This window comes from Ambystoma mexicanum, chromosome 1p (genome assembly GCF_040938575.1).
Source record: "Ambystoma mexicanum isolate Mex_15411 chromosome 1p, UKY_AmexF1_1, whole genome shotgun sequence".
In the NCBI taxonomy this organism is placed as follows: Eukaryota; Metazoa; Chordata; class Amphibia; order Caudata; family Ambystomatidae; genus Ambystoma; species Ambystoma mexicanum.
This window is the reverse complement of record NC_090921.1, coordinates 1,026,179,189-1,026,197,145: the sequence shown is the minus strand read 5'-3', so window position 1 is coordinate 1,026,197,145 and position 17,957 is coordinate 1,026,179,189. Positions and strand designations below refer to the sequence as shown.

Below are 17,957 nucleotides of genomic sequence, written 5' to 3'. Positions count from 1 at the left end.
TTTTCTGTCCAACACGAATCTTCATTGGTTTCCTGTCAGGTGTTTTGGATCCCCATCTCTTGCTATGAACTGGCAAAACAGCAGAATCCCCTTGACAATCTTGATTTCTCAAGGGAAATGAGAGAACACTATACACCATCCAAGATATTAAAATATTGTCAAGGCCCAACACGGCTGAATACTCTGAGGAGATGGCCTGTGAGGCGCCGCCTTTCAACTTTTCCCCCTTAGTATGGTGGTCATTAACATGCAGGAGACTGCGGAGGGGGTCATTTTTTTAATTGGGAACTGATGTGCTTTTACTCAATTCGGGAACCTCACAAGCCAAATTTGTAGTATTTCGCACGAATTGCAAGAGATGTTTACAAGTCGACGGTTGAAGTGGAAGCTCGTATTGAGTTTGCTAGAGAATGATTTGCCAAGCCTTCGAAAGCTCAGTTGGTAGAGCGGAGGACTGTAGTGTTAAAACAGGCATCCTTAGGTCGCTGGTTCAAATCCGGCTCGAAGGACTTTTGCCAAATGCAAATTTTATTGAATACTTGGAAAGTAAAATACTTGGAAAATAAAATAACAGACAATTTATAAATATATTATATTTCATCACTGAAAATAGATGCCTTTTGCTTTGAGGCTGTGGCCACGTTATGTTTCTGTCCAACACCAATCTTCATTGGTTTCCTGTGAGGTGTTTCAGATCCCCATCTCTTGCTATGAACTGGCAAAACAGCAGAATCCCCTTGACAATCTTGATTTCTCAAGGGAAATGAGAGAACAGTATACACCATCCAAGATATTAAAATATTGTCAAGGCCCAACACGGCTGAATACTCTGAGGAGATGGCCTGTGAGGCGCCGCCTTTCAACTTTTCCCCCTTAGTATGGTGGTCAGTAACATGCGGGAGACTGCGGAGGGGGTCATTTTTTTCATTGGGAACTGATGTGCTTTTACTCAATTCGGGAACGTCACAAGCCAAATTTGTAGTATTTTGCACGAATTGCAAGAGATGTTTACAAGTCGACGGTTGAAGTGGAAGCTCGTATTGAGTTTGCTAGAGAACGATTTGCCAAGCCTTCGATAGCTCAGTTGGTAGAGCAGAGGACTGTAATGGTAAAACAGGCATCCTTAGGTGGCTGGTTCAAATCCGGCTCGAGGGACTTTTGCCAAATGCACATTTTATTGAATACTTGGAAAGTAAAATACTTGGAAAGTAAAATAACAGACAATTTATAATTATATTATATTTCATCACTGAAAATAGATGCCTTTTGCTTTGAGGCTGTGGCCACTTTATTTTTCTGTCCGACACCAATCTTCGTTGGTTTCCTGTGAGGTATTTTGGATCCCCATCTCTTGCTATGAACTGACAAAACAGCAGAATCCCCTTGACAATCTTGATTTCTCAAGGGAAATGGGAGAACACTATACACCATCCAAGATATTAAAATATTGTCAAGGCCGAACACTGATGAATACTCTGAGGAGATGGCCTGTGAGGCGCCGCCTTTCAACTTTTCCTCCTTTGTATGGTGGTCAGTAACATGCGGGAGACTGCGGAGGGGGTCATTTTTTTAATTGTGAACTGATGTGCTTTTACTCAATTCGGGAACCTCACAAGCCAAATTTGTAGTATTTTGCACGAATTACAAGAGATGTTTGAATGTCGATGGTTGAAGTGGAAGCTCGTATTGAGCTTGCTAGAGACTGATTTGCCAAGCATTTGATAGCTCAGTTGGTAGAGCGGAGGACTATAGTGGTAAAACAGGCATCCTTAGGTCGCTGGTTCAAATCCGGCTCGAAGGACTTTTGCCAAATGCACATTTTATTGAATACTTGGAAAGTAAAATACTTGGAAAGTAAAATAACAGACAATTTATAATTATATTATATTTCATCACTGAAAATAGATGCCTTTTGCTTTGAGGCTGTGACCACCTTATTTTTCTGTCCAACACAAATCTTCATTGGTTTCCTGTGAGGTGTTTTGGATCCCCATCTCTTGCTATGAACTGGCAAAACAGCAGAATCCCCTTGACAATCTTGATTTCTCAAGGGAAATGAGAGAACACTATACACCATCCAAGATATTAAAATATTGTCAAGGCCCAACGCGGCTGAATACTCTGAGGAGATGGCCTGTGAGGTGCCGCCTTTCAACTTTTCCCCCTTAGTATGGTGGTCAGTAACATGCGGGAGACTGCGGAGGGGGTCATTTTTTTAATTGGGAACTGATGTGCTTTTACTCAATTCGGGAACCTCACAAGCCAAATTTGTAGTATTTTGCACGAATTGCAAGAGATGTTTACAAGTCGACGGTTGAAGTGGAAGCTCGTATTGAATTTGCTAGAGTTGATATGCCAAGCCTTCGATAGCTCAGTTGGTAGAGGGGAGGACTGTAGTGGTAAAACAGGCATCCTTAGGTCGCTGGTTCAAATCCGGCTCGAAGGACTCTTGCCAAATGCACATTTTATTGAATACTTGGAAAGTAAAATACTTGGAAAGTAAAATAACAGACAATTTATAATTATATTATATTTCATCACTGAAAATAGATGCCTTTTGCTTTGAGGCTGTGGCCACGTTATTTTTCTGTCCAACACGAATCTTCATTGGTTTCCTGTCAGGTGTTTTGGATCCCCATCTCTTGCTATGAACTGGCAAAACAGCAGAATCCCCTTGACAATCTTGATTTCTCAAGGGAAATGAGAGAACACTATACACCATCCAAGATATTAAAATATTGTCAAGGCCCAACACGGCTGAATACTCTGAGGAGATGGCCTGTGAGGCGCCGCCTTTCAACTTTTCCCCCTTAGTATGGTGGTCATTAACATGCAGGAGACTGCGGAGGGGGTCATTTTTTTAATTGGGAACTGATGTGCTTTTACTCAATTCGGGAACCTCACAAGCCAAATTTGTAGTATTTTGCACGAATTGCAAGAGATGTTTACAAGTCGACGGTTGAAGTGGAAGCTCGTATTGAGTTTGCTAGAGAATGATTTGCCAAGCCTTCGAAAGCTCAGTTGGTAGAGCGGAGGACTGTAGTGTTAAAACAGGCATCCTTAGGTCGCTGGTTCAAATCCGGCTCGAAGGACTTTTGCCAAATGCAAATTTTATTGAATACTTGGAAAGTAAAATACTTGGAAAATAAAATAACAGACAATTTATAAATATATTATATTTCATCACTGAAAATAGATGCCTTTTGCTTTGAGGCTGTGGCCACGTTATGTTTCTGTCCAACACCAATCTTCATTGGTTTCCTGTGAGGTGTTTCAGATCCCCATCTCTTGCTATGAACTGGCAAAACAGCAGAATCCCCTTGACAATCTTGATTTCTCAAGGGAAATGAGAGAACAGTATACACCATCCAAGATATTAAAATATTGTCAAGGCCCAACACGGCTGAATACTCTGAGGAGATGGCCTGTGAGGCGCCGCCTTTCAACTTTTCCCCCTTAGTATGGTGGTCAGTAACATGCGGGAGACTGCGGAGGGGGTCATTTTTTTCATTGGGAACTGATGTGCTTTTACTCAATTCGGGAACGTCACAAGCCAAATTTGTAGTATTTTGCACGAATTGCAAGAGATGTTTACAAGTCGACGGTTGAAGTGGAAGCTCGTATTGAGTTTGCTAGAGAACGATTTGCCAAGCCTTCGATAGCTCAGTTGGTAGAGCAGAGGACTGTAATGGTAAAACAGGCATCCTTAGGTGGCTGGTTCAAATCCGGCTCGAGGGACTTTTGCCAAATGCACATTTTATTGAATACTTGGAAAGTAAAATACTTGGAAAGTAAAATAACAGACAATTTATAATTATATTATATTTCATCACTGAAAATAGATGCCTTTTGCTTTGAGGCTGTGGCCACGTTATTTTTCTGTCCGACACCAATCTTCGTTGGTTTCCTGTGAGGTATTTTGGATCCCCATCTCTTGCTATGAACTGACAAAACAGCAGAATCCCCTTGACAATCTTGATTTCTCAAGGGAAATGGGAGAACACTATACACCATCCAAGATATTAAAATATTGTCAAGGCCGAACACTGATGAATACTCTGAGGAGATGGCCTGTGAGGCGCCGCCTTTCAACTTTTCCTCCTTTGTATGGTGGTCAGTAACATGCGGGAGACTGCGGAGGGGGTCATTTTTTTAATTGTGAACTGATGTGCTTTTACTCAATTCGGGAACCTCACAAGCCAAATTTGTAGTATTTTGCACGAATTGCAAGAGATGTTTGAATGTCGACGGTTGAAGTGGAAGCTCGTATTGAGCTTGCTAGAGACTGATTTGCCAAGCCTTTGATAGCTCAGTTGGTAGAGCGGAGGACTATAGTGGTAAAACAGGCATCCTTAGGTCGCTGGTTCAAATCCGGCTCGAAGGACTTTTGCCAAATGCACATTTTATTGAATACTTGGAAAGTAAAATACTTGGAAAGTAAAATAACAGACAATTTATAATTATATTATATTTCATCACTGAAAATAGATGCCTTTTGCTTTGAGGCTGTGACCACCTTATTTTTCTGTCCAACACAAATCTTCATTGGTTTCCTGTGAGGTGTTTTGGATCCCCATCTCTTGCTATGAACTGGCAAAACAGCAGAATCCCCTTGACAATCTTGATTTCTCAAGGGAAATGAGAGAACACTATACACCATCCAAGATATTAAAATATTGTCAAGGCCCAACGCGGCTGAATACTCTGAGGAGATGGCCTGTGAGGTGCCGCCTTTCAACTTTTCCCCCTTAGTATGGTGGTCAGTAACATGCGGGAGACTGCGGAGGGGGTCATTTTTTTAATTGGGAACTAATGTGCTTTTACTCAATTCGGGAACCTCACAAGCCAAATTTGTAGTATTTTGCACGAATTGCAAGAGATGTTTACAAGTCGACGGTTGAAGTGGAAGCTCGTATTGAGTTTGCTAGAGTTGATATGCCAAGCCTTCGATAGCTCAGTTGGTAGAGGGGAGGACTGTAGTGGTAGGTCGCTGGTTCAAATCCGGCCCGAAGGACTCTTGCCAAATGCACATTTTATTGAATACTTGGAAAGTAAAATACTTGGAAAGTAAAATAACAGACAATTTATAATTATATTATATTTCATCACTGAAAATAGATGCCTTTTGCTTTGAGGCTGTGGCCACGTTATTTTTCTGTCCAACACGAATCTTCATTGGTTTCCTGTCAGGTGTTTTGGATCCCCATCTCTTGCTATGAACTGGCAAAACAGCAGAATCCCCTTGACAATCTTGATTTCTCAAGGGAAATGAGAGAACACTATACACCATCCAAGATATTAAAATATTGTCAAGGCCCAACACGGCTGAATACTCTGAGCTGATGGCCTGTGAGGCGCCGCCTTTCAACTTTTCCCCCTTAGTATAGTGGTCATTAACATGCGGGAGACTGCGGAGGGGGTCATTTTTTTAATTGGGAACTGATGTGCTTTTACTCAATTCGGGAACCTCACAAGCCAAATTTGTAGTATTTTGCACGAATTGCAAGAGATGTTTACAAGTGGACGGTTGAAGTGGAAGCTCGTATTGAGTTTGCTAGAGAATGATTTGCCAAGCCTTCGATAGCTCGTCGCTGATTCAAATCCGGCTCAAAGGACTTTTGCCAAATGCACATTTTATTGAATACTTGGAAAGTAAAATACTTGGAAAGCAAAATAACAGACAATTTATAATTATATTATATTTCATCACTGAAAATAGATGCCTTTTGCTTTGAGGCTGTGGCCACATTATTTTTCTGTCCGACACCAATCTTCGTTGTTTTCCTGTGAGGTATTTTGGATCCCCATCTCTTGCTATGAACTGACAAAACAGCAGAATCCCCTTGACAATCTTGATTTCTCAAGGGAAATGGGAGAACACTATACACCATCCAAGATATTAAAATATTGTCAAGGCCGAACACTGATGAATACTCTGAGGAGATGGCCTGTGAGGCGCCGCCTTTCAACTTTTCCTCCTTTGTATGGTGGTCAGTAACATGCGGGAGACTGCGGAGGGGGTCATTTTTTAAATTGTGAACTGATGTGCTTTTACTCAATTCGGGAACGTCACAAGCCAAATTTGTAGTATTTTGCACGAATTGCAAGAGATGTTTACAAGTCGACGGTTGAAGTGGAAGCTCGTATTGAGTTTGCTAGAAAACGATTTGCCAAGCCTTCGATAGCTCAGTTGGTAGAGCGGAGGACTATAGTGGTAAAACAGGCATCCTTAGGTCGCTGGTTCAAATCTGGCTCGAAGGACTTTTGCCAAATGCACATTTTATTGAATACTTGGAAAGTAAAATACTTGGAAAGTAAAATAACAGACAATTTATAATTATATTATATTTCATCACTGAAAATAGATGCCTTTTGCTTTGAGGCTGTGGCCACGTTATTTTTCTGTCCGACACCAATCTTCGTTGTTTTCCTGTGAGGTATTTTGGATCCCCATCTCTTGCTATGAACTGACAAAACAGCAGAATCCCCTTGACAATCTTGATTTCTCAAGGGAAATGGGAGAACACTATACACCATCCAAGATATTAAAATATTGTCAAGGCCGAACACTGATGAATACTCTGAGGAGATGGCCTGTGAGGCGCCGCCTTTCAACTTTTCCTCCTTTGTATGGTGGTCAGTAACATGCGGGAGACTGCGGAGGGGGTCATTTTTTAAATTGTGAACTGATGTGCTTTTACTCAATTCGGGAACCTCACAAGCCAAATTTGTAGTATTTTGCACGAATTGCAAGAGATGTTTGAATGTCGACGGTTGAAGTGGAAGCTCGTATTGAGCTTGCTAGAGACTGATTTGCCAAGCCTTCGATAGCTCAGTTGGTAGAGCGGAGGACTGTAGTGGTAAAACAGGCATCCTTAGGTCGCTGGTTCAAATCCAGCTCGAAGGACTTTTGCCAAATGCACATTTTATTGAATACTTGGAAAGTAAAATACTTGGAAAGTAAAATAACAGACAATTTATAATTATATTATATTTCATCACTGAAAATAGATGCCTTTTGCTTTGAGGCTGTGGCCACGTTATTTTTCTGTCCAACACGAATCTTCATTGGTTTCCTGTGAGGTGTTTTGGATCCCCATCTCTTGCTATGAACTGGCAAAACAGCAGAATCCCCTTGACAATCTTGATTTCTCAAGAGAAATGAGAGAACACTATACACCATCCAAGATATTAAAATATTGTCAAGGCCCAACGCGGCTGAATACTCTGAGGAGATGGCCTGTGAGGTGCCGACTTTCAACTTTTCCCCCTGAGTATGGTGGTCAGTAACATGCGGGCGACTGCGGAGGGGGTCATTTTTTTAATTGTGAACTGATGTGCTTTTACTCAATTCGGGAACCTCACAAGCCAAATTTGTAGTATTTTGCACGAATTGCAAGAGATGTTTACAAGTCGACGGTTGAAGTGGAAGCTCATATTGAGTTTGCTAGAGTTGATTTGCCAAGCCTTCGATAGCTCAGTTGGTAGAGCGGAGGACTGTAGTAGTAAAACAGGCATCCTTAGGTCACTGGTTCAAATCCGGTTCGAAGGACTTTTGCCAAATGCACATTTTATTGAATACTTGGAAAGTAAAATACTTGGAAAGTAAAATAACAGACAATTTATAATTATATTATATTTCATCACTGAAAATAGATGCCTTTTGCTTTGAGGCTGTGGCCACGTTATTTTTCTGTCCAACACGAATCTTCATTGGTTTCCTGTCAGGTGTTTTGGATCCCCATCTCTTGCTATGAACTGGCAAAACAGCAGAATCCCCTTGACAATCTTGATTTCTCAAGGGAAATGAGAGAACACTATACACCATCCAAGATATTAAAATATTGTCAAGGCCCAACACGGCTGAATACTCTGAGGAGATGGCCTGTGAGGCGCCGCCTTTCAACTTTTCCCCCTTAGTATAGTGGTCATTAACATGCGGGAGACTGCGGAGGGGGTCATTTTTTTAATTGGGAACTGATGTGCTTTTACTCAATTCGGGAACCTCACAAGCCAAATTTGTAGTATTTTGCACGAATTGCAAGAGATGTTTACAAGTGGACGGTTGAAGTGGAAGCTCGTATTGAGTTTGCTAGAGAATGATTTGCCAAGCCTTCGATAGCTCGTCGCTGATTCAAATCCGGCTCAAAGGACTTTTGCCAAATGCACATTTTATTGAATACTTGGAAAGTAAAATACTTGGAAAGTAAAATAACAGACAATTTATAATTATATTATATTTCATCACTGAAAATAGATGCCTTTTGCTTTGAGGCTGTGACCACCTTATTTTTCTGTCCAACACAAATCTTCATTGGTTTCCTGTGAGGTGTTTTGGATCCCCATCTCTTGCTATGAACTGGCAAAACAGCAGAATCCCCTTGACAATCTTGATTTCTCAAGGGAAATGAGAGAACACTATACACCATCCAAGATATTAAAATATTGTCAAGGCCCAACGCGGCTGAATACTCTGAGGAGATGGCCTGTGAGGTGCCGCCTTTCAACTTTTCCCCCTTAGTATGGTGGTCAGTAACATGCGGGAGACTGCGGAGGGGGTCATTTTTTTAATTGGGAACTGATGTGCTTTTACTCAATTCGGGAACCTCACAAGCCAAATTTGTAGTATTTTGCACGAATTGCAAGAGATGTTTACAAGTCGACGGTTGAAGTGGAAGCTCGTATTGAGTTTGCTAGAGTTGATATGCCAAGCCTTCGATAGCTCAGTTGGTAGAGGGGAGGACTGTAGTGGTAAAACAGGCATCCTTAGCTCGCTGGTTCAAATCCGGCTTGAAGGACTCTTGCCAAATGCACATTTTATTGAATACTTGGAAAGTAAAATACTTGGAAAGTAAAATAACAGACAATTTATAATTATATTATATTTCATCACTGAAAATAGATGCCTTTTGCTTTGAGGCTGTGGCCACGTTATTTTTCTGTCCAACACGAATCTTCATTGGTTTCCTGTCAGGTGTTTTGGATCCCCATCTCTTGCTATGAACTGGCAAAACAGCAGAATCCCCTTGACAATCTTGATTTCTCAAGAGAAATGAGAGAACACTATACACCATCCAAGATATTAAAATATTGTCAAGGCCCAACGCGGCTGAATACTCTGAGGAGATGGCCTGTGAGGTGCCGACTTTCAACTTTTCCCCCTGAGTATGGTGGTCAGTAACATGCGGGCGACTGCGGAGGGGGTCATTTTTTTAATTGTGAACTGATGTGCTTTTACTCAATTCGGGAACCTCACAAGCCAAATTTGTAGTATTTTGCACGAATTGCAATAGATGTTTACAAGTCGACGGTTGAAGTGGAAGCTCATATTGAGTTTGCTAGAGTTGATTTGCCAAGCCTTCGATAGCTCAGTTGGTAGAGCGGAGGACTGTAGTAGTAAAACAGGCATCCTTAGGTCACTGGTTCAAATCCGGTTCGAAGGACTTTTGCCAAATGCACATTTTATTGAATACTTGGAAAGTAAAATACTTGGAAAGTAAAATAACAGACAATTTATAATTATATTATATTTCATCACTGAAAATAGATGCCTTTTGCTTTGAGGCTGTGGCCACGTTATTTTTCTGTCCAACACGAATCTTCATTGGTTTCCTGTCAGGTGTTTTGGATCCCCATCTCTTGCTATGAACTGGCAAAACAGCAGAATCCCCTTGACAATCTTGATTTCTCAAGGGAAATGAGAGAACACTATACACCATCCAAGATATTAAAATATTGTCAAGGCCCAACACGGCTGAATACTCTGAGGAGATGGCCTGTGAGGCGCCGCCTTTCAACTTTTCCCCCTTAGTATAGTGGTCATTAACATGCGGGAGACTGCGGAGGGGGTCATTTTTTTAATTGGGAACTGATGTGCTTTTACTCAATTCGGGAACCTCACAAGCCAAATTTGTAGTATTTTGCACGAATTGCAAGAGATGTTTACAAGTGGACGGTTGAAGTGGAAGCTCGTATTGAGTTTGCTAGAGAATGATTTGCCAAGCCTTCGATAGCTCGTCGCTGATTCAAATCCGGCTCAAAGGACTTTTGCCAAATGCACATTTTATTGAATACTTGGAAAGTAAAATACTTGGAAAATAAAATAACAGACAATTTATAATTATATTATATTTCATCACTGAAAATAGATGCCTTTTGCTTTGAGGCTGTGGCCACGTTATGTTTCTGTCCAACACCAATCTTCATTGGTTTCCTGTGAGGTGTTTCAGATCCCCATCTCTTGCTATGAACTGGCAAAACAGCAGAATCCCCTTGACAATCTTGATTTCTCAAGGGAAATGAGAGAACAGTATACACCATCCAAGATATTAAAATATTGTCAAGGCCCAACACGGCTGAATACTCTGAGGAGATGGCCTGTGAGGCGCCGCCTTTCAACTTTTCCCCCTTAGTATGGTGGTCAGTAACATGCGGGAGACTGCGGAGGGGGTCATTTTTTTCATTGGGAACTGATGTGCTTTTACTCAATTCGGTAACGTCACAAGCCAAATTTGTAGTATTTTGCACGAATTGCAAGAGATGTTTACAAGTCGACGGTTGAAGTGGAAGCTCGTATTGAGTTTGCTAGAGAAAGATTTGCCAAGCCTTCGATAGCTCAGTTGGTAGAGCAGAGGACTGTAATGGTAAAACAGGCATCCTTAGGTGGCTGGTTCAAATCCGGCTCGAGGGACTTTTGCCAAATGCACATTTTATTGAATACTTGGAAAGTAAAATACTTGGAAAGTAAAATAACAGACAATTTATAATTATATTATATTTCATCACTGAAAATAGATGCCTTTTGCTTTGAGGCTGTGGCCACGTTATTTTTCTGTCCGACACCAATCTTCGTTGGTTTCCTGTGAGGTATTTTGGATCCCCATCTCTTGCTATGAACTGACAAAACAGCAGAATCCCCTTGACAATCTTGATTTCTCAAGGGAAATGAGAGAACACTATACACCATCCAAGATATTAAAATATTGTCAAGGCCGAACACTGATGAATACTCTGAGGAGATGGCCTGTGAGGCGCCGCCTTTCAACTTTTCCTCCTTTGTATGGTGGTCAGTAACATGCGGGAGACTGCGGAGGGGGTCATTTTTTTAATTGTGAACTGATGTGCTTTTACTCAATTCGGGAACCTCACAAGCCAAATTTGTAGTATTCTGCACGAATTGCAAGAGATGTTTGAATGTCGACGGTTGAAGTGGAAGCTCGTATTGAGCTTGCTAGAGACTGATTTGCCAAGCCTTTGATAGCTCAGTTGGTAGAGCGGAGGACTATAGTGGTAAAACAGGCATCCTTAGGTCGCTGGTTCAAATCCGGCTCGAAGGACTTTTGCCAAATGCACATTTTATTGAATACTTGGAAAGTAAAATACTTGGAAAGTAAAATAACAGACAATTTATAATTATATTATATTTCATCACTGAAAATAGATGCCTTTTGCTTTGAGGCTGTGACCACCTTATTTTTCTGTCCAACACAAATCTTCATTGGTTTCCTGTGAGGTGTTTTGGATCCCCATCTCTTGCTATGAACTGGCAAAACAGCAGAATCCCCTTGACAATCTTGATTTCTCAAGGGAAATGAGAGAACACTATACACCATCCAAGATATTAAAATATTGTCAAGGCCCAACGCGGCTGAATACTCTGAGGAGATGGCCTGTGAGGTGCCGCCTTTCAACTTTTCCCCCTTAGTATGGTGGTCAGTAACATGCGGGAGACTGCGGAGGGGGTCATTTTTTTAATTGGGAACTAATGTGCTTTTACTCAATTCGGGAACCTCACAAGCCAAATTTGTAGTATTTTGCACGAATTGCAAGAGATGTTTACAAGTCGACGGTTGAAGTGGAAGCTCGTATTGAGTTTGCTAGAGTTGATATGCCAAGCCTTCGATAGCTCAGTTGGTAGAGGGGAGGACTGTAGTGGTAAAACAGGCATCCTTAGGTCGCTGGTTCAAATCCGGCTCGAAGGACTCTTTCCAAATGCACATTTTATTGAATACTTGGAAAGTAAAATACTTGGAAAGTAAAATAACAGACAATTTATAATTATATTATATTTCATCACTGAAAATAGATGCCTTTTGCTTTGAGGCTGTGGCCACGTTATTTTTCTGTCCAACACGAATCTTCATTGGTTTCCTGTCAGGTGTTTTGGATCCCCATCTCTTGCTATGAACTGGCAAAACAGCAGAATCCCCTTGACAATCTTGATTTCTCAAGGGAAATGAGAGAACACTATACACCATCCAAGATATTAAAATATTGTCAAGGCCCAACACGGCTGAATACTCTGAGCTGATGGCCTGTGAGGCGCCGCCTTTCAACTTTTCCCCCTTAGTATAGTGGTCATTAACATGCGGGAGACTGCGGAGGGGGTCATTTTTTTAATTGGGAACTGATGTGCTTTTACTCAATTCGGGAACCTCACAGGCCAAATTTGTAGTATTTTGCACGAATTGCAAGAGATGTTTACAAGTGGACGGTTGAAGTGGAAGCTCGTATTGAGTTTGCTAGAGAATGATTTGCCAAGCCTTCGATAGCTCGTCGCTGATTCAAATCCGGCTCAAAGGACTTTTGCCAAATGCACATTTTATTGAATACTTGGAAAGTAAAATACTTGGAAAGTAAAATAACAGACAATTTATAATTATATTATATTTCATCACTGAAAATAGATGCCTTTTGCTTTGAGGCTGTGGCCACGTTATTTTTCTGTCCGACACCAATCTTCGTTGTTTTCCTGTGAGGTATTTTGGATCCCCATCTCTTGCTATGAACTGACAAAACAGCAGAATCCCCTTGACAATCTTGATTTCTCAAGGGAAATGGGAGAACACTATACACCATCCAAGATATTAAAATATTGTCAAGGCCGAACACTGATGAATACTCTGAGGAGATGGCCTGTGAGGCGCCGCCTTTCAACTTTTCCTCCTTTGTATGGTGGTCAGTAACATGCGGGAGACTGCGGAGGGGGTCATTTTTTAAATTGTGAACTGATGTGCTTTTACTCAATTCGGGAACCTCACAAGCCAAATTTGTAGTATTTTGCACGAATTGCAAGAGATGTTTGAATGTCGACGGTTGAAGTGGAAGCTCGTATTGAGCTTGCTAGAGACTGATTTGCCAAGCCTTCGATAGCTCAGTTGGTAGAGCGGAGGACTGTAGTGGTAAAACAGGCATCCTTAGGTCGCTGGTTCAAATCCAGCTCGAAGGACTTTTGCCAAATGCACATTTTATTGAATACTTGGAAAGTAAAATACTTGGAAAGTAAAATAACAGACAATTTATAATTATATTATATTTCATCACTGAAAATAGATGCCTTTTGCTTTGAGGCTGTGGCCACGTTATTTTTCTGTCCAACACGAATCTTCATTGGTTTCCTGTGAGGTGTTTTGGATCCCCATCTCTTGCTATGAACTGGCAAAACAGCAGAATCCCCTTGACAATCTTGATTTCTCAAGAGAAATGAGAGAACACTATACACCATCCAAGATATTAAAATATTGTCAAGGCCCAACGCGGCTGAATACTCTGAGGAGATGGCCTGTGAGGTGCCGACTTTCAACTTTTCCCCCTGAGTATGGTGGTCAGTAACATGCGGGCGACTGCGGAGGGGGTCATTTTTTTAATTGGGAACTGATGTGCTTTTACTCAATTCGGGAACCTCACAAGCCAAATTTGTAGTATTTTGCACGAATTGCAAGAGATGTTTACAAGTCGACGGTTGAAGTGGAAGCTCGTATTGAGTTTGCTAGAGTTGATTTGCCAAGCCTTCGATAGCTCAGTTGGTAGAGCGGAGGACTGTAGTAGTAAAACAGGCATTCTTAGGTCACTGGTTCAAATCCGGTTCGAAGGACTTTTGCCAAATGCACATTTTATTGAATACTTGGAAAGTAAAATACTTGGAAAGTAAAATAACAGACAATTTATAATTATATTATATTTCATCACTGAAAATAGATGCCTTTTGCTTTGAGGCTGTGGCCACGTTATTTTTCTGTCCAACACGAATCTTCATTGGTTTCCTGTCAGGTGTTTTGGATCCCCATCTCTTGCTATGAACTGGCAAAACAGCAGAATCCCCTTGACAATCTTGATTTCTCAAGGGAAATGAGAGAACACTATACACCATCCAAGATATTAAAATATTGTCAAGGCCCAACACGGCTGAATACTCTGAGGAGATGGCCTGTGAGGCGCCGCCTTTCAACTTTTCCCCCTTAGTATAGTGGTCATTAACATGCGGGAGACTGCGGAGGGGGTCATTTTTTTAATTGGGAACTGATGTGCTTTTACTCAATTCGGGAACCTCACAAGCCAAATTTGTAGTATTTTGCACGAATTGCAAGAGATGTTTACAAGTGGACGGTTGAAGTGGAAGCTCGTATTGAGTTTGCTAGAGAATGATTTGCCAAGCCTTCGATAGCTCGTCGATGATTCAAATCCGGCTCAAAGGACTTTTGCCAAATGCACATTTTATTGAATACTTGGAAAGTAAAATACTTGGAAAGTAAAATAACAGACAATTTATAATTATATTATATTTCATCACTGAAAATAGATGCCTTTTGCTTTGAGGCTGTGACCACCTTATTTTTCTGTCCAACACAAATCTTCATTGGTTTCCTGTGAGGTGTTTTGGATCCCCATCTCTTGCTATGAACTGGCAAAACAGCAGAATCCCCTTGACAATCTTGATTTCTCAAGGGAAATGAGAGAACACTATACACCATCCAAGATATTAAAATATTGTCAAGGCCCAACGCGGCTGAATACTCTGAGGAGATGGCCTGTGAGGTGCCGCCTTTCAACTTTTCCCCCTTAGTATGGTGGTCAGTAACATGCGGGAGACTGCGGAGGGGGTCATTTTTTTAATTGGGAACTGATGTGCTTTTACTCAATTCGGGAACCTCACAAGCCAAATTTGTAGTATTTTGCACGAATTGCAAGAGATGTTTACAAGTCGACGGTTGAAGTGGAAGCTCGTATTGAGTTTGCTAGAGTTGATATGCCAAGCCTTCGATAGCTCAGTTGGTAGAGGGGAGGACTGTAGTGGTAAAACAGGCATCCTTAGGTTGCTGGTTCAAATCCGGCTTGAAGGACTCTTGCCAAATGCACATTTTATTGAATACTTGGAAAGTAAAATACTTGGAAAGTAAAATAACAGACAATTTATAATTATATTATATTTCATCACTGAAAATAGATGCCTTTTGCTTTGAGGCTGTGGCCACGTTATTTTTCTGTCCAACACGAATCTTCATTGGTTTCCTGTCAGGTGTTTTGGATCCCCATCTCTTGCTATGAACTGGCAAAACAGCAGAATCCCCTTGACAATCTTGATTTCTCAAGGGAAATGAGAGAACACTATACACCATCCAAGATATTAAAATATTGTCAAGGCCCAACACGGCTGAATACTCTGAGGAGATGGCCTGTGAGGCGCCGCCTTTCAACTTTTCCCCCTTAGTATAGTGGTCATTAACATTCCGGAGACTGCGGAGGGGGTCATTTTTTTAATTGGGAACTGATGTGCTTTTACTCAATTCGGGAACCTCACAAGCCAAATTTGTAGTATTTTGCACGAATTGCAAGAGATGTTTACAAGTGGACGGTTGAAGTGGAAGCTCGTATTGAGTTTGCTAGAGAATGATTTGCCAAGCCTTCGATAGCTCGTCGCTGATTCAAATCCGGCTCAAAGGACTTTTGCCAAATGCACATTTTATTGAATACTTGGAAAGTAAAATACTTGGAAAGTAAAATAACAGACAATTTATAATTATATTATATTTCATCACTGAAAATAGATGCCTTTTGCTTTGAGGCTGTGGCCACATTATTTTTCTGTCCGACACCAATCTTCGTTGTTTTCCTGTGAGGTATTTTGGATCCCCATCTCTTGCTATGAACTGACAAAACAGCAGAATCCCCTTGACAATCTTGATTTCTCAAGGGAAATGGGAGAACACTATACACCATCCAAGATATTAAAATATTCTCAAGGCCGAACACTGATGAATACTCTGAGGAGATGGCCTGTGAGGCGCCGCCTTTCAACTTTTCCTCCTTTGTATGGTGGTCAGTAACATGCGGGAGACTGCGGAGGGGGTCATTTTTTAAATTGTGAACTGATGTGCTTTTACTCAATTCGGGAACGTCACAAGCCAAATTTGTAGTATTTTGCACGAATTGCAAGAGATGTTTACAAGTCGACGGTTGAAGTGGAAGCTCGTATTGAGTTTGCTAGAGAACGATTTGCCAAGCCTTCGATAGCTCAGTTGGTAGAGCGGAGGACTATAGTGGTAAAACAGGCATCCTTAGGTCGCTGGTTCAAATCCGGCTCGAAGGACTTTTGCCAAATGCACATTTTATTGAATACTTGGAAAGTAAAATACTTGGAAAGTAAAATAACAGACAATTTATAATTATATTATATTTCATCACTGAAAATAGATGCCTTTTGCTTTGAGGCTGTGGCCACGTTATTTTTCTGTCCGACACCAATCTTCGTTGTTTTCCTGTGAGGTATTTTGGATCCCCATCTCTTGCTATGAACTGACAAAACAGCAGAATCCCCTTGACAATCTTGATTTCTCAAGGGAAATGGGAGAACACTATACACCATCCAAGATATTAAAATATTGTCAAGGCCGAACACTGATGAATACTCTGAGGAGATGGCCTGTGAGGCGCCGCCTTTCAACTTTTCCTCCTTTGTATGGTGGTCAGTAACATGCGGGAGACTGCGGAGGGGGTCATTTTTTAAATTGTGAACTGATGTGCTTTTACTCAATTCGGGAACCTCACAAGCCAAATTTGTAGTATTTTGCACGAATTGCAAGAGATGTTTGAATGTCGACGGTTGAAGTGGAAGCTCGTATTGAGCTTGCTAGAGACTGATTTGCCAAGCCTTAGATAGCTCAGTTGGTAGAGCGGAGGACTGTAGTGGTAAAACAGGCATCCTTAGGTCGCTGGTTCAAATCCGGCTCGAAGTACTTTTGCCAAATGCACATTTTATTGAATACTTGGAAAGTAAAATACTTGGAAAGTAAAATAACAGACAATTTATAATTATATTATTTTTCATCACTGAAAATAGATGCCTTTTGCTTTGAGGCTGTGACCACGTTATTTTTCTGTCCAACACGAATCTTCATTGGTTTCCTGTGAGGTGTTTTGGATCCCCATCTCTTGCTATGAACTGGCAAAACAGCAGAATCCCCTTGACAATCTTGATTTCTCAAGAGAAATGAGAGAACACTATACACCATCCAAGATATTAAAATATTGTCAAGGCCCAACGCGGCTGAATACTCTGAGGAGATGGCCTGTGAGGTGCCGCCTTTCAACTTTTCCCCCTGAGTATGGTGGTCAGTAACATGCGGGCGACTGCGGAGGGGGTCATTTTTTTAATTGGGAACTGATGTGCTTTTACTCAATTCGGGAACCTCACAAGCCAAATTTGTAGTATTTTGCACGAATTGCAAGAGATGTTTACAAGTCGGCGGTTGAAGTGGAAGCTCGTATTGAGTTTGCTAGAGTTGATTTGCCAAGCCTTCGATAGCTCAGTTGGTAGAGCGGAGGACTGTAGTGGTAAAACAGGCATCCTTAGGTCACTGGTTCAAATCCGGTTCGAAGGACTTTTGCCAAATGCACATTTTATTGAATACTTGGAAAGTAAAATACTTGGAAAGTAAAATAACAGACAATTTATAATTATATTATATTTCATCACTGAAAATAGATGCCTTTTGCTTTGAGGCTGTGACCACGTTATTTTTCTGTCCAACACGAATCTTCATTGGTTTCCTGTGAGGTGTTTTGGATCCCCATCTCTTGCTATGAACTGGCAAAACAGCAGAATCCCCTTGACAATCTTGATTTCTCAAGAGAAATGAGAGAACACTATACACCATCCAAGATATTAAAATATTGTCAAG

The 17,957-nt window shown here is 41.2% G+C and overlaps 10 non-coding genes across 10 annotated transcripts; all 10 read left to right on the top strand.

Moving 5' to 3' along the window:
- The first annotated feature begins 1,715 nt into the window (after positions 1-1,715).
- Positions 1,716-1,801, top strand: TRNAY-AUA (transfer RNA tyrosine (anticodon AUA)). Its single transcript is given in 2 exon segments — positions 1,716-1,752; positions 1,766-1,801. It is a non-coding gene; the product is annotated as a tRNA-Tyr (tRNA).
- A 2,497-nt stretch (positions 1,802-4,298) lies between these two features.
- On the top strand, positions 4,299-4,384 carry TRNAY-AUA (transfer RNA tyrosine (anticodon AUA)). Its single transcript is given in 2 exon segments — positions 4,299-4,335; positions 4,349-4,384. It is a non-coding gene; the product is annotated as a tRNA-Tyr (tRNA).
- Positions 4,385-6,175: 1,791 nt separating this feature from the next.
- Positions 6,176-6,261, top strand: TRNAY-AUA (transfer RNA tyrosine (anticodon AUA)). The gene is given in 2 exon segments: positions 6,176-6,212; positions 6,226-6,261. It is a non-coding gene; the product is annotated as a tRNA-Tyr (tRNA).
- A 560-nt stretch (positions 6,262-6,821) lies between these two features.
- Positions 6,822-6,907, top strand: TRNAY-GUA (transfer RNA tyrosine (anticodon GUA)). Its single transcript is given in 2 exon segments — positions 6,822-6,858; positions 6,872-6,907. It is a non-coding gene; the product is annotated as a tRNA-Tyr (tRNA).
- Positions 6,908-7,466: 559 nt separating this feature from the next.
- Positions 7,467-7,552, top strand: TRNAY-GUA (transfer RNA tyrosine (anticodon GUA)). Its single transcript is given in 2 exon segments — positions 7,467-7,503; positions 7,517-7,552. It is a non-coding gene; the product is annotated as a tRNA-Tyr (tRNA).
- A 1,805-nt stretch (positions 7,553-9,357) lies between these two features.
- Positions 9,358-9,443, top strand: TRNAY-GUA (transfer RNA tyrosine (anticodon GUA)). The gene is given in 2 exon segments: positions 9,358-9,394; positions 9,408-9,443. It is a non-coding gene; the product is annotated as a tRNA-Tyr (tRNA).
- Positions 9,444-11,250: 1,807 nt separating this feature from the next.
- Positions 11,251-11,336, top strand: TRNAY-AUA (transfer RNA tyrosine (anticodon AUA)). Its single transcript is given in 2 exon segments — positions 11,251-11,287; positions 11,301-11,336. It is a non-coding gene; the product is annotated as a tRNA-Tyr (tRNA).
- Positions 11,337-13,142: 1,806 nt separating this feature from the next.
- Positions 13,143-13,228, top strand: TRNAY-GUA (transfer RNA tyrosine (anticodon GUA)). The gene is given in 2 exon segments: positions 13,143-13,179; positions 13,193-13,228. It is a non-coding gene; the product is annotated as a tRNA-Tyr (tRNA).
- Positions 13,229-16,280: 3,052 nt separating this feature from the next.
- On the top strand, positions 16,281-16,366 carry TRNAY-AUA (transfer RNA tyrosine (anticodon AUA)). The gene is given in 2 exon segments: positions 16,281-16,317; positions 16,331-16,366. It is a non-coding gene; the product is annotated as a tRNA-Tyr (tRNA).
- Positions 16,367-17,571: 1,205 nt separating this feature from the next.
- Positions 17,572-17,657, top strand: TRNAY-GUA (transfer RNA tyrosine (anticodon GUA)). The gene is given in 2 exon segments: positions 17,572-17,608; positions 17,622-17,657. It is a non-coding gene; the product is annotated as a tRNA-Tyr (tRNA).
- The last annotated feature ends 300 nt before the right edge of the window (positions 17,658-17,957 follow it).